At 48.8% G+C, this 13696-nt stretch overlaps 1 protein-coding gene and 1 long non-coding RNA gene across 2 annotated transcripts in view; one reads left to right on the top strand and one right to left on the bottom strand.

Annotated features, from left to right (window-relative positions):
• LOC142560517 (basement membrane-specific heparan sulfate proteoglycan core protein-like) overlaps positions 1-13696 on the bottom strand; it is a 371032-nt gene that overhangs the window by 166388 nt on the left and 190948 nt on the right. The gene's annotated exons all lie outside the window — the stretch shown is intronic.
• LOC142560523 (uncharacterized) lies at positions 650-4395 on the top strand. Its single transcript, XR_012823386.1, has 3 exons — positions 650-1058; positions 3117-3326; positions 4158-4395. It is a non-coding gene; the product is annotated as an uncharacterized LOC142560523 (long non-coding RNA).

A 13696-nucleotide genomic window follows, 5' to 3' on the forward strand; every position in this document is an offset into this window, starting at 1 on the left:
AATTTTATCGACAGTGTTCGCGTAAAGCGAAGCAGTGTTGTGCAGAGCTGTTTGTATTGCGATTCTCTACGTGGATATGAACTCAAGCTGGGGAGCTGGATGTGGGCGGAGCTTACGCGCCGCTCAATCTTTCGGATGCACGCCATGCGCACATTGCACATGTGCACGCAACGTGTGCCACCCCTGAATCGCCGGAATATGCAGCGCCGCACGTCGGATCGGACACCGAATCGTACCGCGTGTGTCTGTATAGCTCGCTCATGGTTCGGCTTAAGTCCCTGTATATTCTTTATAAATAAGGAAGCCTACCTAGACACTGGAAACCCAACGATTGGGGCCTAAATGCATGTCCGCCTCCCAGCTACGGCTTCCTTTGAGTGACAAAGTCTGATCTCGAAGGCTGTGCTTTTGCAAGCTGCATGCACCTGAAGCAATTGCGAATCTTGAAGGCAACATCCGCTTCGTTTTTATTATATATACATTTCCTTAAACTTCGTATCACAAAGTACACTATACATACTTTTGGACCCAACAAATCTATTAAAGGACCCTACGAAATGTTATTAGGAAAAAACACGCAATTTTTTCATTTAAGATACATTTTTCTAAAAACCGCAGAGTGGCGCTACGGCAGTATTTGTTTGGTCGACACACCACGTTGGTTTGGTGAATGCTCCTTGCATTTAGGTGGTATTTGAGTTATATTTTAGAAGTGCCTAGACAAAATGTGCTCCTTGGCGTGTGCAGTAACCATCCCGAACCCTCCAGACTCGTGTAACGCCATTAGTTCGCCGTGTGTTTCGAGCGATCCACCAGTGTCGACAGTGAGTGCCCTGGTACAGCGCCCGTCCGAGCTGCCTTTGTTCTGCCGAGCTGCCTGCCCGCGCTCTCGTGAAAAAGTCTAGTACTGGGGCTTCGAATCGTAGTGTATGGAAGACTGTTGAAGGTTGTGCTTTTGTGGAGCTGGAGTTCATCGGAAGTTCTACAGTGCTTGCGCCAGAGAAACGTCGGTGCCTCTGTACCTGTTAGACGAAGGAGCGTTTGCCAAGTCTTGAAAGGTAAGCAAGTTTGGCGCTTGCGCGCATTCTTGAAGCTTATGATTTACGTAATGAGCGTTGTGTAACTAGCTAGAGCAAAGCGCTTTCCTATGTTATCGTATGTTAGCCATGTTGCTGTGCACATTTAGCAAGCAATTTCACGAAAGCTTCCTCTGATGTTACAGCGTACTTGCATTCTGCTACCCGCCTTGATTGCTATGCCTGAATGGGCACACAATTATGAAAACACATTGAAAGTTGGTGTTCGTTCGGTAGTTTCCTGGCAAGAAGTTATTCGCTATATAGGCATTCCCGCAAGTACAGTACATGTGTAATGTATACGTCGATGTATCATGGGCTTCGCGCGTTGACACACGATTGCTATGTTTGACGCTTAAGCAGATAGAAGCTTGTATGAAGGTTTTTGTATGTATACAGTTCGGTTTGGAGGTCCGCGTCGCGAGAACCTGTGTGTATTGTTTATGTTCTTGAGTGTCTTCGCGTATTTGTCTTCTATCTTACAGAGCGTATATAGGCCGATATTACAATAACCAGGTTTATTTTTAATCTAGACAACCCGCCGTGGTTGCTCAGTGGCTATGGTGTTGGGCTGTTGAGCACGAGGTCGCGGGATCGAATCCCGGCCACGGCGGCCGCATTTCGATGGGGGCGAAATGCGAAAACACCCGTGTGCTTAGATTTAGGTGCACGTTAAAGAACCCCAGGTGGTCAAAATTTCCGGAGTCCTCCACTACGGCGTGCCTCATAATCAGAAAGTGGTTTTGGCACGTAAAACCCCAAATATTATTATTATTTTAATCTAGACATTTCAATCAGACGCCGGCCCTTAAGAAACACCGACCAACCAAATCTTAATAACGAGATGTCAGCTCTTGCAATCGTAGGTTACGGCAGTGCGTAATAATTTAAAGACTGCGATTCTGTAGCGTTACTTACCCCTCAATTCTATATCACTCTTCTCGCCCACCGCTAACGGCCGGCAGTTGCAGTACGTAGCACGGGCCGGGGCGTCGGTCAGTCTACTAACGAATAGCGAAAAGGAATAGCATCGCTACAAAATCGCGGTCTTTAAATTATTACGCAAATTTTGTGCACAATGAGATGTTATAAACACATCTTGCATGTACATGAAAAAAAGGTTTACAACAGAGATAACATATATTCATGGGCACGTATATGTGTCAATAAAATACTCTAGCCTCTTTCTGCCTACAGAAAAAGAAGTTATGTCTCCTCGAGGGCATGGCTGCTTGCACTAATGAACCTACAAGGGAAGGTTTTCTCTAATCCCTATTTTTGATATCTAAATGCTTATGTGACATGTCCTGTACAAACTGCTTGCATCAATTTCTCATTGGGATGAGCTGTCTGAAATTTAATTTTCAGTAATAATTGCAATAATTAACTCCTTTCACCTGTCTTCTAATGACTATAAAGTTCTATGCTTCTACCTTGACAAACCTTTTATGAAATTAGTTTAATGAGGCCCAATATACAGGGCTTTCTAAATTGAAGGTATCAGTACCTATTAAAGACTATGCTAACTATGAAAATGCTGCTTGTGTATGTGGTTTATTCACTCTGTCAGAGAAAATCTTTACACCCAAGTGCAGTCAGTAAATTGAAAACTGCATGTCTGCAAGGGGAAGTCAGAATTGTATTTGAAGACAATTGCATCTTGTTTGATAGTTCTCGAGCACTTGTGTGTCACTAATCGAGCACAGCTTGGCCCAGTACTCGATGAGGCTTGAAGCCTTCAATGTCTGCTAATCACTAAAACAGCACCAGATCTCACTCTGTGTCAAGGGGTGGCAAACATTAGCTTAGTTCTAGGCAGATGCATGTCTTTCTTTCGCATTGAAGTTCCCACTACTTTCTAGTCTTACGTAAAAGTACACAGCTCAGTACAATGCATGTATGGTATACATAAGGCTGCTTTGTTCTTTAAACCGAATCAACAAGAGCAGCTACTTCTGTTTTTGCAAACCTTACCCTATCTCCTAACCATGCCTTGATCATACGTGTATAAAATGAGTCTGTGCTTGTATTGTTTCACAGGTAGACATCGGTGGTGGTGTATATGTTGAAAATGGCCTGCTGAAGAGGCTGTGCCTGGATGCTAACAACTCAGGCTTTCACTTCGCGGAGGGCCTCCTTAAAGCCCCTTTTTCAATAGAAGACGTTGAAGGGAGGTCCTTCTTTGGGCGGCTGTCAAATGCCTACCACAGAAGGATCCGTTGGATTCCAAGAAGGTCAACACCATACTAGGTATGTGTGTCACAAAGAAGCATCTTAATATTCTTTGTGCAGTTTTCAACAAAACTCCTTTCATGGCAATTGCAGTGCTATCTTAGGCTATACTCCTTTCTTTCCAGCTAAAATAGCTATTAACCTGATTATAATAGCATATTATAATGCAAGCTTGGCCACCATAACTAGAAAATTGTCATTACTGTTGGCATATGTATTTTTGTGATAGAGGCCCTGGTCATATGAATGCACTGATAATAATATCCTGTCTTGTGGAAAGCTAACATGTTTAGTAACAAGCTCGCTTTGACAGTGTCTGCCTGCACAGCAAAGGCATTTTCTAATCTTGCTGTAGAACGTCCATAATGCCTGTTCAACTGCTTACATGTTGCTTGTATCATTTCGTGGTTCTTAAGTGCAACACAAAAGTCAACTCTTCTATGTACCTGTGCCCAAGCAAAGCTGCAGCACAGTTCTGACTGGCACCTTGCCTTTCCTAAGATAATTCACACATGAAACTTCCATGTACTGGTCACAATACGAATATCGAAGTTCATTAAACTGAAGTTGATTTACAGCTTTTGTTTGTAGATGACAATTGGTATGATAGAGCTTATGCGTCATGCATCTGTTGGTGTTACGCACATTCATCACGCTCCCAGCTCTAACGCACTAATTCAGTCATTTCATGCATTTTACGACTTTGCAAAAAACAGGTGGAGATGTTTAGAGCTCACAGGGTTGAAAACTTGTGTCTTGTGCACTTCGTTTTTAAGAAACAGATGCATGGTGTGTTGCAATGTCACTGTAGCAAAACTAATATATTGCCTTTTTTCTTCTCTTTTCTAGACTACACAACGCAACATTTCAGCCTACTTCCAGGGCAGCTGGAGAACTCGTCCTCATTACTAGCCTGGGGATATTAAATGGATGTGTTCAAGCACAAATGTAAACCTGTCTTCTTCTGTTGCATGTCACACCTAGCCACTTGGCAATCACTATTCGCCACAGACAGATAGTTGACAGGATGTTACTAGCAAGTCGTTAGGATATATAAAGGTGGTTAATAAATAGTCGCTGCACAGTTTTTAGGAAGTAAATAAAGATTTTATTCAAAGATAATTAAAGCTTATTTTTGCAATATATAATTGCAAAAGTAATTACCTCTGAATAAAATTTTTATGTACGTCCTAAAAACTGTGAAGCGACTTTTTATTAACCACCTTTACACATCCTAATGACTTCCTAGTAACATCCTGTCAACTATTTGTCTGTGGCGAATTGTCGACAGGATGTTACTAGCATGTTGTTAGGATGTATAAAGGTAGTCAATAAATAGTCGCTTCACAGTTGACACTTTCTACCGACATAAGATAATAAGCAGTCGGTAAGAATTCTATCGACATTTTATATCTATACTTTCAATTCAATATCGGTGGCCAATAGTCGGTAGGAGGTTACTAGGAAGTTGTTACGGTGTCTAAAGACGGTTTATAGAATGTCGATAGGTTCTAGTAACATTTGTCTAAAGACGGTTTATAAAATGTTACTAAAAATTTTTGTAAGGGACGATCTGTTGGGAACTCGGCGCTGACGCCCGTGGTTGTACCTGGGTCGCAAGCCCCAAGGGTAGCGTTGGCCTGGCGGCCTGGGGTACAACTCGAAGCATCCGAAGGTCCCGGCAAAGCATGAGTCGACTGGTAACAACGAAACAACTTGTTTATTTTAACATCGCAAAGAGTTGGCGGTCAGGTTTGACCGAAGTAGAGAGACGGGAGAGCACTTCACTCAACTGAAGAAATCGGAGCCCTCCTTTTGGCGTCCGGGGGCAGCTGTTTTTATACTCTCGCAGTTGAGGGCAAGAAGGAACCCCTCAAAAGACGAGCACGTGAATGTACAATGGGCTAATGGTGACGCACACTGTCGTAGCGATGCCGTAGCACCATGTCGAGGCGCTGCGCACGATCTCGTAGCACCCTGTCGTGGCGCTGCGCACGATCTCGTAGCACCCCGTCGTGGCGCTGCGCACGATCTCGTAGCACCCTGTCGTGGCGCTGCCGGTCGGACACAATGACTGTAACGAGAAGATGGTCCCTGCTTTGGCATCGCCTGTTTCGGGCATAATGACTGGAACGAGATCCCTGCTTTGGCATCGCCTGTTTCGGGCCCAATAACTGGAATGAGATCCCTGCTTTGGCATCGCCTGTTTCGGGCACAATGACTGGAACGAGATCCCTGCTTTGGCATCGCCTGTTTCGGGCCCAATAACTGGAATGAGATCCCTGCTTTGGCATCGCCTGTTTCGGGCACAATGACTGGAATGCGAGGAGGATCCCTAGGCGGTCGCATCGCCGCAGACGCGCCTGGAAACACCTGGCGATGAGTGTTGCGGCGACGACGATCGGGCCAAAATGTCTGCCGCCCCGCCGCAGTCGCGCCGGCAAAACCACGTGTCGCAGGCGAAACGCAACAGACCGCCCCGCCGGGGGAAGGAGATCCCGATGGACAGGGGACTGCATCCGCTGTCCGGAGGGATGTCGCTCGATGATGCTCATAACCGAAGTCGGGCGTCCCTTGACGTTTCTTGAGCGCAGCGCACAGAGAAGGCCTCGTTCTCTCGTTCAGGTTCGCACGGGACACTGCAAAGTGACTTCGGGAGAGTTCACATTTTTGTTCTCGTTCCCGGCAAGCGTTAGAACTACGCTGAAAACTCAACCGCTCAGTCAGCAAGCACGGCACAACCCTCACTAAGCCCTGCCAGGCTCTTTCCCCTTTTTATACCACTGCCTAGTTCCTTACAGTAGTCTAGCATCACTCAGAACGCGTCCACAAATTGAAAAATTGCACTAGAAAGCATATCATCACTTTGAAACACTAAACAAAAGCAATATGTTAAAAAAAATCCTGCCTCAGGAAGAAAAACATCAGTAACAAACAATATTGAGGCTGATTCCTACGTTAGGGGCTTCGACTTAAGCCATCGGCGTTACCGTTGAGACTCCCCTTTTTGTAACGCACCTCAAAGGAATATTGTTGTAAAGCGAGGCTCCAGCGCAGGAGGCGGCCATTTTTGGGAGAGATGGTCTGCAGCCATTGGAGAGGGCAGTGATCCGTCTCAATGATAAACCTCGAGCCGGCTAGATAGCATGACAATTTCTGAACGGCCCACACGAGACACGCACACTCTTTCTCGGTGGCGCTATACGCCTGCTCACGACTGGTCAGCTTACGACTAGCATACAGGACGGGGTGTTCTACTTCTCCATTTTCCCGTTGGCACAGTACAACGCCCATGCCTCGCTCACTAGCATCGCACTGAACAATGAACCCTTTTTTATAGTCTGGCGATCGTAGCACAGGCTGGCTTGTTAGGGCACTCTTTAGGGCGCTAAAAGCTCTTTCCTTTGTCTCGTCCCAGACGACTGTTTGAGGCTCTGTTTTTCTTAGAGCATCCGTCAGGGGAGCCGCGATATCAGAGTACCTAGGGATGTACCTCTGATAGTAGCCGGCGACACCTAAGAACGACCGAATATCGGTCTTTGTGCGCGGTTGCGGAAAGTCTCGCACAGCGGCCACTTTTATTTCAGAGGGGCGGCGACGACCCTGACCAATCATGTGACCGAGGTAGACAACCTCGGCCTGTGCTAACTGGCACTTAGGAGCCTTGACTGTCAAGCCCGCTTCGCGCAGGCGGGTTAGCACTGCCCGCAAGTGTGTCATATGCTCAGACCAGGATGCGGAGAATATCGCTACGTCGTCTAGATACGGTAAAGCGAATTCTTGCTGTCCCCGCAACACTTTAGGACGGAATGTTCCCATTGGTGAAATGAACGCCGCATACCTACTAGCCTCTTCTGTAAGTGGAACCTGCCAATAACCCCTGACAAGATCTAGGGTGGAAATAAACTGAGCGCTACTAACTTTCTCAAGGCGCTCCTCGATGTTAGGGATCGGATAAATTTGATCCTTAGTGATGGAATTAAGCCTGCGGTAGTCGACGCAAGGACGAGGTTCCTTGCCCGGTACCTCAACTAAAATCAAAGGGGAGGTATAATCACTCTCACCTGCCTCAATAACACCGAGCTGTAGCATTTTCTTTACCTCAGCCTCCATAATATCGCTCTGGCGGGGTGACACCCGATACGCCTTGGATCGTACTGGCTCTGGGGAGGTAAGTTCTATATCATGAGTAAGTACCGAAGTCCTACCAGGCCTCTCAGAGAACAGACCTTGAAACTCTTGTAATAGCTGGTGTAGTTCGGTTTTCTGCTCAGGCGACAGCGGTGCTTTACTGATAAGGTCACTAATGACTTGACCGGTGTCTTCCCTGTTCGTCACTGAGCCTAGTCCTGGAAGCTCGACCGGAAGCTCTTCAGGAACGTTTACCATCATGCACACCACTGCTTCCCTTTGTCTATAAGGTTTGAGCAGATTACAGTGGTAAACTTGCTGTGCTTTCCGCTTTCCTGGCAGACTTACCACGTAGTTAACGTCCGACAGTTTCTGAACAATTCGTGCTGGGCCCTCCCACTGCACGTCTAGTTTGTTGTTTAGCGATGTGCGCAATATCATGACCTCATCGCCAACCTCAAAACGACGGGCCCTGGCTGTCCGATCATAATAAACCTTGGCCCTCTGCTGGGCCTTTGCCATTGCTTCACCTGACAACTCCTGTGCCCTTCTTAAGCGTTCGAGGAGCTTAAGTACGTACTCCACCACGACTGGGTCGTCGCCCCTACCTTCCCATGATTCTCGAAGCATGCGAAGCGGAGATCGAAGCGAGCGACCGTACACCAGTTCAGCTGGCGAAAACCCCGTAGCCGCATGCGGCGCGGTCCTTAAAGCAAACATCACCCCAGGCAGACACAGCTCCCAGTCAGTTTGATGTTCAAAACACAACGCTCTCAACACGCGCTTCATGACGGAGTGGAGCTTCTCAACGGAATTCGACTGTGGGTGGTACACTGAGCTGTGTAACAGCTTTACCCCACACCTTTCGAGAAAAGTTGTCGTCAAAGCGCTAGTAAACACTGTGCCCTGATCTGATTGGATTTCCGCAGGAAAACCAACTCGCGCAAATATGGACAGTAGTGCATTAACTATCTCAACTGAGCTGAGTTCTTTAAGCGGCACTGCTTCAGGGAACTTTGTCGCTGGGCAGATCACAGTCAAAATGTGTCTGTACCCCGTGGCTGTTACCGGCAGAGGTCCCACAGTATCAATAACGAGCCGTCTAAAAGGCTCCGTAATGATAGGTACCAATTTCAACGGCGCCCTCGATTTGTCCCCTGGTTTGCCCACCCGCTGACAAGTGTCACATGTCCTCACGAAATGGTCTGCGTCCCGAAAACACCCTGGCCAATAGTACTCTTGCAAGAGACGGTCCTTAGTTTTCTTAACTCCTAGGTGTCCGGACCACGAACCCCCGTGTGACAAGCGCAACAGATCCTGACGATAGCATTGAGGCACGACCAGCTGATCGAACTCCACTCCTCTGCGGTCTAGATACTTCCGGTACAGGACTCCACCTCTTTCCACAAAACGCGCAGTTTTCCTGGCGATACCTTCTTTGACATTGCAGCGCACGTTTTCCAGGCTGCCATCCTTTTTTTGCTCGGCTATCAAAGCCGACCGGCTGACTTTTAGCAACCTATCAAGTCCGTCTGACGTAGGCGCGATGAGCAAATCAGTAGATAGCTCTTCTAACTTTCCCGTGTCGGGCGTTTCCTCTCCAGTATCTGGCGCCTTTAACGTTACAGACTCAAGTTTATTCAGTTCGGGCGTGCTCTGAATATCAGCTTGCTGCGCCTCTGACCCTTTTTCGTTGGTTGATAACGTCGGCCCCGCAACTACCGCCTTTGCAGCGAGCTCCCGAACCTTCGATCTGGTTAAGGCCTGAACACTAGCTTCACCAAACAAAAGCCCCTTCTCGCGCAGGAGGTGATCGGACCTGTTTGAAAATAGGTACGGGTACTGGGGTGGCAGCATAGATGACACTGCCGCCTCTGTCTCAAGCGCTCCGAAAGGTCCTTCAATAAGCACCTTTGCTACTGGCAGACACACGCTATGAGCTTCCACGGCTTGCTTGATCCACGCGCACTCGCCCGTGAACATATGGGGTTCTACGTAAGACGGGTGAACTACATCCATCGTAGCTGCGGAATCGCGAAGCACTCGGCACTCTTTCCCGTTCACGAGGAGGTCTCGCATGTAAGGCTCGAGAAGCTTCATGTTCTCGTCAGTGCTGCCTATTGAAAAAAATACAACTTTTGGTGTTGTTTCCGGACACTGCGCCGAAAAGTGACCCGGCTTCTGGCACGTATAACACAAGCGCGCTCGTCTCATCTCGAACCGCTTTCTGCGTTTGGCTGCCGCCGTCTCTTTACGTTTGGTCGGACTGCTTTCGCTCGCATCCGCACTACGCGTGTCCCCCTTTAATCTCGTGGGTGTGAACTTTGGCCTCTCAAACTTCGAGCCAAATTCACCCTTTTGACCGTCCTTAGCTCCGCGAGCTCGACGCGTCACAAACTCCTCGGCTAGCTCAGCGGCTTTAGCCACCGTACAAACGTCTGGCCTATCCAAGACCCAGTATCGCACGTTCTCCGGTAACCGACTATAAAACTGTTCTAGCCCGAAGCACTGCAGAACTTTATCGTGGTCACCAAACGCTTTCTCTTCTTTGAGCCACTCCTGCATGTTTGACATAAGCCTATACGCAAACTCTGTATATGACTCACTTTTGCCTTTCTCATTTTCCCGAAACTTCCGACGGAACGCCTCCGCAGACAGCCGGTACTTTTTTAGCAGACTCGATTTTACTTTGTCGAAATCCTCTGCCTCCTCTCTATCCAAGCGAGCGACTACGTCGGCCGCCTCGCCGGGTAACAAAGTGAGCAAGCGCTGTGGCCACGTTTCCCGAGAGAACCCCTGCTTCTCGCACGTTCGCTCAAAGTTAACCAGGAACAAACCAATGTCCTCTCCAAGCTTAAACGGCCGCATCAGGTCAGTCATTTTGAACAATACTCGTTCTCCTGCACCGTGTGCCTGACTTCCATTACGAGCGCGTTCCATCTCTATCTCGAGACGCTTCATTTCCAAAGCGTGTTCGCGCTCTTCTTTTTTCTCTTGTTGCTCTCGCTTTTTCTGTTCTTTACGTTCACGCTCTTCTTTTTCTGTCTCCCTCTCTTCAATAGTCTCAAGGCATTCCGACAGCTCGTCATCCTCAGCCTCTAACTCAAGAATAGCCTTTAGCAGTTCAGGTTTTCTTAGTTTGTCTGAGACATCCAGACCCAACTCTCTTGCAAGCTCCAACAATTTCGGTTTGCGCAACGACTTCAAATCCATGGCTGCTCTGAATGCTGCTTTCTCTACTGCTTACTATTGTCTTGCCGCAAACTAACCCGGCAGCAACGACAACCACAATTACCAGCTCTGTTTCTGACACTAACAAAAAGCCTGGCAAAGCTCAGAAGAAGAAAGTCCCGCACTCACCAAACCTCGCAGGCAGGAATTCCGCGCAGTCGTTCCGCTGCAGGCAACCAGTCGTCACACAGGGCTCGTTGCACTGCTCCCGGATCGTCGTTGAGCTGCTCAGCATACAGTCAACTGCATCTCTTTGCTGCTGGCCTCCGTTGTCGCGATCTCACCGCTGGCAGACAGTTGTTTGAAGTCGGAGGCGATCTCACCGCTGCCAACCAGATGTTTGGGATCCGGCTGCTGGTACGATCTGTTGGGAACTCGGCGCTGACGCCCGTGGTTGTACCTGGGTCGCAAGCCCCAAGGGTAGCGTTGGCCTGGCGGCCTGGGGTACAACTCGAAGCATCCGAAGGTCCCGGCAAAGCATGAGTCGACTGGTAACAACGAAACAACTTGTTTATTTTAACATCGCAAAGAGTTGGCGGTCAGGTTTGACCGAAGTAGAGAGACGGGAGAGCACTTCACTCAACTGAAGAAATCGGAGCCCTCCTTTTGGCGTCCGGGGGCAGCTGTTTTTATACTCTCGCAGTTGAGGGCAAGAAGGAACCCCTCAAAAGACGAGCACGTGAATGTACAATGGGCTAATGGTGACGCACACTGTCGTAGCGATGCCGTAGCACCATGTCGAGGCGCTGCGCACGATCTCGTAGCACCCTGTCGTGGCGCTGCGCACGATCTCGTAGCACCCCGTCGTGGCGCTGCGCACGATCTCGTAGCACCCTGTCGTGGCGCTGCCGGTCGGACACAATGACTGTAACGAGAAGATGGTCCCTGCTTTGGCATCGCCTGTTTCGGGCATAATGACTGGAACGAGATCCCTGCTTTGGCATCGCCTGTTTCGGGCCCAATAACTGGAATGAGATCCCTGCTTTGGCATCGCCTGTTTCGGGCACAATGACTGGAACGAGATCCCTGCTTTGGCATCGCCTGTTTCGGGCCCAATAACTGGAATGAGATCCCTGCTTTGGCATCGCCTGTTTCGGGCACAATGACTGGAATGCGAGGAGGATCCCTAGGCGGTCGCATCGCCGCAGACGCGCCTGGAAACACCTGGCGATGAGTGTTGCGGCGACGACGATCGGGCCAAAATGTCTGCCGCCCCGCCGCAGTCGCGCCGGCAAAACCACGTGTCGCAGGCGAAACGCAACAAGGGCAGTCAGGAAGTCAGTCTATACTGCCACTGTCGAAAGCCCAGAGAGCAACGCTCATTTGAAGTATTGACTTAAGCGAGCTCCTTAAAACGTCCGGAGAGGCTCCAATCGCTGAAGTTCCAACCGGGCACAGGCTGCAGGTCTCCGCTTTCTGCATACGGGCGCAGGTCGCCGCTTTCCCTTTTTGCTGTTCTGTATCCTGATTGATTGGTATCTGTCAGGTTTTCAGCCAGTAACGAGGGCGATAACACTGACTTCTTGCTGGTATTTCACCATGCATTACATGAAAGTGGGGAAAAGCATCTTTGTTCTTGAGATAAAGAAACATGCAGTGGCGCGTCCTAGTTTCCGAGGACGATCAAGGGTCAAATAAGGGGCGGAACGGGTAGTTTTATAAATATTCTCCGTAGCAATGCCACTCGTTCACCACTGAGTCGATTGAGGAGACATGACAGGTCATTTAAATTAATGTCTTGTGCATCGTCAGCCGCACAGTACTATACTATAACAAAATATGCACAATCAGCACCAGTTATCTAAGCGACAATCGCCCTTGTCACCCACAAATTCAGAAGGGAACAGTGACAAAAAAAAAAACAGGAAAGGTGGTAAGTAGGGGATGAAATAAAAAGATTTAAGGGATGGACAGGGAAATGCATGCGTTGAGTTCCCCTGGTCGGGTCACTCAAGGGGACCGTCTAAGGAAAGCTGGAACCAAATTAATATGTTGCCTCCACCGAGGGTCATTAAATAGCCAAGCGCTAAGCCAGGCACGACAAGACGCGGGAGGGTGCTCGAGTATGTAGTGTCTCAACACACCGAACGCCTGCATGCTGCAGAGGCTCTTACGGAGGCTCGTGAATGATTAGGCTGGCACAGTTCCACCCGTCTTTTCAAGGATAATAATGTGTAAACGTCTGTACATTTCGCGATTGTATACTGAACACGCTGCTTTTGCTTTCATTCTTCTGTTGTTATTCGGCGGTAAGGCGCTCTGCAGCGGTCAGGTTCTTTATGTGGCTGAAATCAGTCATGTCTTTGTCCGAGTACACCGTCTAGATCTTCCTTTGTTCGGCTTGCATGCCAGGCAGCTCCGTGCCTTCCCGCGTGTTTGATGGTAGAACCCAAAGTAACACTAAAGGGCAAGCGAGATAGAAATAACAACGAAATACGTGACACAGCTGCAGGTTTTCCGCAAAAAGACACTCTCTGGCATTTGGATCTTCCTTTGGGCTCCTGCAGTTTGCGTGCTTTCACCCGCGTTGATCACTGTTCATTAGTGGAATAATAACAGGGCGCAACGCCTTGTGTTGCTGCTGTTCTATTTCTTCTTTCATTTTTTTCTTTTTTGTCTGTGGGGCCACACAGGGAGAGGGGGAGGGGACGGTGAAGGGGGGGGGGGGGCGTGCTCACGCATGGTAACGCCTGTTCATTTCCGGGCTGTCCGGGCATCGCTCCTTTCATGCTTATCGTTGGCTCGTTGTTGCGGCACGTGGAAGCAAGCCGATGGCGAAGCAAAGCTGCGCGGGCGTGGTTGTCGGAACGCTCGATTTGTTCCCAGCTGAATGGTGCTTGGGCGTCGCGTATTAGGTGGTCGCAAACTAAAGCAAAACAAACCACCCACTGACTCATGCGCAGCCGTGCGAGCTATTATAGGAGCGCGGAACCACACGTGCTAGCTACCCTCTCAGCAAACGAAATGCCAGAAACGCACTCGTGTGTATACGTCTCATGGCAACGTTCGCATGGTTTGTTCATTCC

The sequence above is a fragment of the Dermacentor variabilis genome, chromosome 1 (assembly GCF_050947875.1).
Source record: "Dermacentor variabilis isolate Ectoservices chromosome 1, ASM5094787v1, whole genome shotgun sequence".
Taxonomy (NCBI): Eukaryota; Metazoa; Arthropoda; class Arachnida; order Ixodida; family Ixodidae; genus Dermacentor; species Dermacentor variabilis.